An 8,326-nucleotide genomic window follows, 5' to 3' on the forward strand; every position below is an offset into this window, starting at 1 on the left:
AGATTCATGGTAAAGCAGGGGCAAAACTGTCCTGCAAAAAAGCTTCCACGTGTCAGGCAAGAGAACCCAGCGACACACAGCGTGTGGACGGTTACCAGAAAGCTAACTAAAAGAGCTGTAGCTATGGTAGTATGACCGGGTTAATACAGAGCAGTGATAATTTGAAAACCAGCTCTAACACCAATAGAGGAGTTACCTGAAAGTGAATGATTAAACAAAAGCTTGTTTGAAAAGGTAGGTTTAAAGATTGAGAGTGCGTCTGTGCCCCGAACAGTAACCGGAGGCTATTCCAGAGTTGAGGAGCTTTGTGAGAAAAGGCTCTTCCTCCTGCAGTGTTTTTCTTAATGCGAGAAACTAAGAGTAGACAGGCATCCTGTGAACAAAGTGTACGTGACGGCGATAAGGTATGAGGAGTTCAGTAAGATACTGCGGGTCTAAACCATTTAGAGATTTATAACCTAAGAGGAGTATTTATAGTCAATGCTAAATTTTACGGGTAGCCAGTGTAGGGACGAGAGAACTGTGGTTATGTGGTCCATTTTTCTACATCTAGTAGATCTAGAGAACTTTTTCACAGCAAAAAGGAGGGGCCAGCTATTAATGCCCCTGATTTCATTTGACACCTTAACTTCTGAGATCCCACTATTAAATTTAACCCTAATTTTAAAAGGTGGAACAGAACAGAAATTAACTGCTGCAGTATTTCAGCTGGAACGGAGCATTTGAAAAAAGAATTTATAATTGGTCTAATTTATAATTGGTCCATTATTACAGCTGCTGACCAAGAAAGGTCATGTGGTCACGTTGTCATTGGCCCTCTCTCTCTCTCTGTGGAAGTTTAAGACTGATCTCCTAAGGCCAACAGATGAACATGCCAAACAGCATCAGACAGAGCCCAGGTCACCATGGAAACACTAGGGAGTGAGGAAATCTCTCCAGTTCATTTACACATCCAACACAAGGGCAATTACAAATTCACCAAGATGTCCCATTATTCTACTAAATAACAGTGAGTATGTGTGTACCAGAACTTTATTATCATGAGAAATGTGCATGACGCCTTTGTCTGAGTCATAATGTTACTCCCATAGACAATGAACAGAATGATTAGCCTCTCATTATCAGGCTTCATCATGATGCACAATAATACCCTCTGCTGACTCATCCTCAATTTATGATGTTGCTGAAGTGGTGTTAAGTCTGGTTTAACGGTTTTTCTCTGCTTCTTTCTCCTCTAACTGAGTACAGGCAGATACATGGGTGTATATTCATTGAATGCATGTGCTTTACTTACATATAGGATCGTTACCTATCTCCATAGCCTAAAAAGCACCATTGCCACTGCTATTTAGTCAAGACCGACTGGGGATTGTTGGCTACCACTGTTGCTATCCAAACAGCATACTGGGGATGTTTATATCCATAGTCAGTCAAAAATATCTTCCCATAAAAACAGCGATTCTTGGTCAAGCTGATTAACAAATGGTTTACCAGATTCTGGGAGGTTAGAATAGCAATGCTGCCATGGCATGCGTTCAGTTGTTATTCAGCTGTAAGCTGTTCTACTTGGTTTCAGACCATTTTTCATGTGAGAATCTATGAATTTAAGCACTTTGTGCCCATCCCAACACTACGCCATTTCAGTATCAGAATATAATTTTAATTTCTGTAATGGGCTTATCTAGGACAACGCTCTCAGTGTGAAATGAGCTATTTGTGAGCAGCGTGGAGTAAATGGTGAGAAGATATTCTATAGAACAGTTATTACTTCTTGTTGCTTTGATATAAAATAAATAAATTAAACATGCAATCAAAAAGTATCACATTCTAACAGCATTTCCTAAGAATTATTATTGGACTAAAGTGCATTTTATAAGTAAAAGGTGTACAATTATCTTTCATTGTACAACATACAACTGTGTCTTCTGCATTTATCCCATATCACAGTATACACACACACACACACACACACTGGGAGTAGTAAAACACAACTGCCGGTCATGGGAATTAAACCAATGACGTTCCAGTCCTAAGCCTGCTCCTCTAAACATTAGGCCATGGCTGCACCAGCATATAATTTATATTTTAACTGGAATTTCTGGACTTCTTTCTATACACACATTCCATGAGTTATGTTGTATTTGTTTGTTTTAAATGTCACTCACTTTTGTAGATAAATGGACTGGATGTTTGTTCTTTACACATTAGAAATGCTGAAATGCACAGAATCACCAAGAGCTCAGCTCCTGACATTAAGTTACCCACCCACTCAGTGACACCTCCTTGTGATTACTCAAGTTCATAACAATTCACAGGAATTGTCTGTTTAGCATTAGCTTTGGCCTTAGGCTCAGGCTCCACATGTTGGGACTCATAAGAGATTTCTACAAATTGTGATGCATAGTGTAAGTGTTGTTGTGAAAAATAATTTTATTACTTTGTGTTAGTGGACAAATATCCTTAAATGATTAGTTAAAATTAAGCATTTATAATTGTGTGAAATCCTGTACCCTATATGCATTTATATGAATAACTAACCAGTATTTACATTATGAATTACTTACACATGTAGTTAAACATTTTTGCTTGATTCTGCACTACTAACTCATATGATAATTACTCCTAAAGACATATTATAAGCTAACTTCACTATATGGCATGATAACTTGATATTGACACACAGTTTTAATTCTTAACGTCTAACCTTGAACAGATGTGCACTCCAGAATTGTAACACACTGACATCATAGTGTTGGGCATGGAGGCGCTGATCTGTAGCTTCTGTTTGTGGCCTTGAAGTGTATTTCTAACTCCCTAAATTTTAGTCTCTAGGGAAAAAGTGCTGAGAAGAGAGGCCCATTGTCGGCCTGGCCAGATAACGAATGTCTTCAGGGTCACAACAGGCACCTGAATATTGTACGTGAGGAGCTGAGTACTAACACGTGAAATTATGCATATTAATATACGCTAATCAGCCAGAAACGCCTCACCACCAGGCTATACGTCATCATGGGTATAACTTTTTGAGTCAGAGGATGGGAGGTCAGAATTTTCACTTGGGAGGGGTATCACACTGTTCTCAATGTGTAAGTTCTCCTGGATCCAGTATTTTGGTAAATAAATACTTTGATTTGCTTTGAACTTCACTCGACTGGTGTCTGCGACTCTCTCGTAACGGACATGCCTCCCCCGAAGAGGGAGAGTGTATTTTGGACCTTTTTATTATTTTCTCATGAGTTGGTAAATTTTAAATACTTTGAGAACGGTCCAAAGAAACATTTTTATCTTCAGTGTGTATTGTGATGTTTAGATTAGTGATCGACTGACATGTTTACCTGTAGCTACAAAGCGGCACATAAGATTTTTGTTTTAAGTGAATAAGTATTGATGAGTACAGAAAATTCTAAACGTCCTTCCACATGTTGTGTGACACTAGGGTGACCAGGCGTCCTCTTTTTTAGACTTAAAAAATGTCCAGGCGGAATTTCACAAACGTCCGGGATTTTGTTTTTCTAGAGTTTACATAGAACTTTGAGAAGCGTTAATTTAAAAAACTAGTCCCGCCCTCCCCTACTCCGATTGGTTCCCTTGAGTGAAAAGGGGGCGTGGTGAAGTAGCCTAAAATCTTCTGATTGGACGCTCTGACTGTAGAGCTACCGTTATTGGTCGATAACCTTCTCTGTAAACATTTAATTGGTCAGTCTGCACGTCAGTAGTCCTTGTTTACGTCAGGCAAAGCTCATGTACCCACCCTCATCTGGAGCAGCTATGCCGAAACGTAAATGTAAGTTCTCGGATGAATTAAAAAATAAATTCCCATGTTTTGTGTAGAAAATGAAGGTGTAAGGGAGCGAGCGGCAAGACCTAACCCCCCCCCTCCCCAAACGTGTCCTCTTTTTCACCATAAAGTCTTCCCTAAATATCTAAATGTACATAGTGCATACAAATTCAGTCACTCATTTTCTTTAGTGATTCTTCACTGAACACGGACCTGGAATTATAATATAATTATCTTCTTAATCTGTTTTAAATATATATTTTAAAATATAGCCGCCCCCATGTGGGAACTCTAGGGAGCATACACTTGTTCATTCAGGGATGACACTTCTCATGAGGCATTAAACAAACATAGTAAATAAGTGTTATTTGCTAATTTCTGATGGTAAATAAATATGTTTCACTTTTTTTTAAAAAAAAGTAGCTTTACAGGAGAAAATAAAACCTTTAACAATTAATGGAAGTCGGTGTAAAAATGTTTTATTCCAAGTAATTCTAGAGCTTTCTTTTAGTCCATTCATCATCAAATGTTCACACAATGTGAAGGACAGCTGCTGTGTTCAAATGATGTAGTAAATAAAAAATGAACAAAAATAGAGACACATGTTTATCTCTGGAGAGGAACAAAATACTTTCCTGCAGTTTTGTTTATTTGAAATGCAATAAAATATGTAAGTTGATCAAGGGTGCTCACATTTTTGCAACTATAGGCCATGTTCAACTGGGACACAGATCACACTGAAACTCTTTTGGCCTAAAGGTGGTTTAAAGCTGAGAGGTTCTGAAAATGCAGAGTCTGGCACGTTTTGATTGGCTGCAGTAGAGGGCGCTCCTCCTAAAAAATGGAGTTGAGGTGGCGGCAAAGGAGGGGCTGTTCCAGTATTTGTTTCCTGGGCCATTTGTCCTCCCGCCTAACAGGCCAATCAACACAACTGTGGAAACTTAAGTCCTGTACTTACACTATATTACTTATGGTGATTAGCAATAGTGTAAGACAGACGGACTGACTCAGAATACATGGAAAGTTGATGTTATTTTAGTCTGTCTGTCACCTCACATAGCTCCACATACAGCTCCCCAGACAGAAAATTATTCATGTTACATATTTAAAGTGGTAGTAGCTTCAGGCTCCTGTAGATGGCGTTGAACAAATAAGATTGGTCTATATATATCTGCGGGGTTTGTGGTGGGATCGACTGAGAAACAGTGGTAGAGTGCAGTGGACGTCTTGTTCGATGTGTGGAAAATGGGTCTCAAAGCATATGTTATTGATTTGCAACAAGAAGTGTTTTGCATTTTGGGAGTGCCAAAAGCCATAGTGTGAAGAAAAGATGAATTGTCATGTGTATCGAAGCAGAAGACCACACCAGCAGTGGCAAAAGCCCCAGTCTACAGGACACTCCTCAGAATTGTGGCCGAAAGACCAAACTGATGGGACAGGAACAGACGGCATGTTTCACAGCTTGTGAATGAAAATCACTTCACTTCAAAGCAAGAATGTCTTCCAGTAATCAACCAAGAGAACTGCACACCATGAGCATATGGAGCCAAGTGGCCTGCAAAAGCTTACAAAGCTGCCCAGCTACTGGGGACGAAAAGACACAGAGTTCATGACTTGAAAACCAGCTGAATCTGGTTTCTGCGTCTTCCTCACTGGCCTCAGGAAGCCTTTGATGAGGACTTGCGTGCGAAGTGTGGTTCTAGCTGGAGGAGGCTCTGTGACGTTCAGGTGGGATGTATTAATTATGAGGAAGTTGGTCCTTTGGTTGAGGTGACAGTAAATTTGAACCAGAGCGTGAACAGCTACACAACCCCGTTTTGCCTTTTGCTCAGTGTCTTACTGAAGATCATAACATTCCTGTCCCTGTATTCCAAAATAACAGTTCTCACCTTCCATTAAATTTGGCAAAACTGTGTAATTCTTTGATGCAAGATTGGCCGAACATTGACGTCACCTACATCCAGAAACGTATCCAGTCTGTGCAAGGTTGAATCACAGCTGTTATTCATGCTCTTGGAAGTGTTACACTCTAAGTACTTTTCACTCACGTGTGACTAATTTTGTGTCTGGTACATACCAATTCCATATCTCATTGGATACTGGATATATGATGGAACAAGTGCAGTCAATAACCCGGCAAATACATTTGCCTGTACAGGATTCAGTCATTTGCCATTAAATTGTAAATACTTCTCATTGAGATCCATGTTGACACTTTAACTGAGAGAAAATCCTTGTTCACCATGGTCTTGGCCCCAGGCCTTTGGGGAATTACTACACCTGGCACTATGCAGCCTGGATGTCCAGTGTTTTTTGTTTTTAAACTGACTGTTAGCCTTGACTGCAGGTAGAACTGGCATTCTGACAAGATAAGGACCCTCCAGGACCCTTACAGACACAAGGATGTGCCGGGTTACTCTGAAATCTGGAATACTGCCAGCATTCATATATCTCTGAATAACAAGGAGTGAATAATTCCTTTACATCCATGTCTGTCTCTCTCTCTCTCCCTCAAACACACTCTCTCTCTACTTGCCTTGACCTTCACTGATCTTGAGAACAGTGCTGCATACCAATTTCCACATGTCACTGACCCAAGAGACTCTCTTTTCCCCCTCTTACACGCTTAACCACACACAGGTTATGATCCACCTCATGTCGTGAAGATGCTCAATAGCATAATAAGACCATTTTTAAATGTTCCACTTCACTTCAGTGGAGGGAAAACCCCTATTGCTAGTTCATCTGGGGTCCAAAACAACGACTGCTTTTTACCAGGCTCCCAGTGCCAATCCAAAGACAGATATGATATAAATATAACACAAAGAAAACGAACAGATGATGGTAAGAACAGATAATGACTCTTACCTTCTCTTTCTCCACCTTTGTCAGAGGGGCTGTGCTGTCGGTTGGCAATTCTTCTATGTAACAGCAGACTGTATTTTCCTCCCTCTCTCTCTCTCTCTCCCTGTCCATCCCTCCCTCTTCTTACTCACACACCACAGCATCCTCTCTAGCCATTCATAATTTCACAGACATGTCAAGTGTACACACCCACCAGCCCAGACACACACTGACTGGTCCCCATTGATGCACATGGAGGTGCCAGATTTTTAGTTCTATAGCCTCAAACATTCTCTCACTCGAATCGTAAATAAATTGTTTATCATGTGATCATAAGGTTGTATGAAATGCTCTACATAGCAAAAGGCTTGTTGTTTCCTGCTCAGCCCACATTTCTCCTTAAATGAAAGGTATTTACAGGTATTTTCTGCAGCAACAGCCTGTACTCTTTTGTATTGAAGAACATTTTTGATCCAGAGCTAACCATCCAACATCAGAATCTGATTTCACTCATGCTCTTGTGGCTGCAACCAAATCCTCACAGCAGTGTTCCAATATCTAATGTAAAGCCCTGCTAAAAGAGTAGAGACTGTTACTCCAGCAATGGACTTAATCTTTGTAGGTGTTGTCAAACACTTTGACTTAAAATACATACCAAGACTGGGCTTAACCCAAAGAATATTAATGGGTGCTAACAAGAATTTAGAAAGCATTAATTAGACAACAACTCAACATCAGTTTTATCTGTGTTGATTTTATGGGAATTGAACTCATCCGGATTGTAAAAGTCACATTTACCAGGTAGCAGTGAGTGCAGTAGGGAGTTGTGGGGCTGGATCCAAAAGAGATCCGTTTCTTCTGTATAAAACTGAGGATATAATGGCTAATTAAGTGCAAAGGGCAGCATTTTAATTAAGAAGAGTAAAGGGCCAAGCACAGAACCTTGAAGAACACCTTGGGCTATAGTACTGCAGAGGGGTTTTGCTCTTCTTTGAGTGGTACAAGCAGTGCATAAGCCCTAGTGTCACTATGGTCAATCCCAATTGACAGCTGGGGTGGGGGGGGGGGGGTATACACAACCTCTGTCAATTGGACAGATGTGCATTTCTCAGGAGTGATAGAGCGCCATCTCTTAGATTTAGGGTTAGTTAGAGTACAATTAGCATTCAAATTTTGCTTTAGAACTGTAACTTGTTTAAAGGATACAATTACTAGTGACCACTAGCCTTCTGTAGGATACCTGTTGCCTGTGAAATCATTTCCCTTTTTAATACTGGGATATCAACCAGTGAATTAAACACAAAATTCCATTATTTAGTTAGTATACATTTGACTGGAGGGATAAAGGGAAAGAGAATAATTATAGCTCTTCACTTTTATGACCAAAACTATTTCTTCCTTTGTGTGGCCAAACATTGTGTGTTGCCAGTCATTCAGTTAGGTGGGAGTTATGAGTCAAATCAATCTCACCCTGGTTTCTAACTAAAGAGCTGTTGGACACTGCTATAAGAATGATGCTTTTGAAACACAGCCAATTACATCAGAGAAGAGGCGGCATGATCCTCACACCTATTTTAGTGGGTGGTGTCAAGTATCAATGATGTCATCAGTCTGGCCTATGTCCCGTCTAAAAGCTTGATGGAGGTCTAATGGAAGGAAGCACAGGAAACCTGTCAGTGTAGGTGTGTTATATCATATATTTAC

This window comes from Hoplias malabaricus, chromosome 4 (genome assembly GCF_029633855.1).
Source record: "Hoplias malabaricus isolate fHopMal1 chromosome 4, fHopMal1.hap1, whole genome shotgun sequence".
In the NCBI taxonomy this organism is placed as follows: domain Eukaryota; kingdom Metazoa; phylum Chordata; class Actinopteri; order Characiformes; family Erythrinidae; genus Hoplias; species Hoplias malabaricus.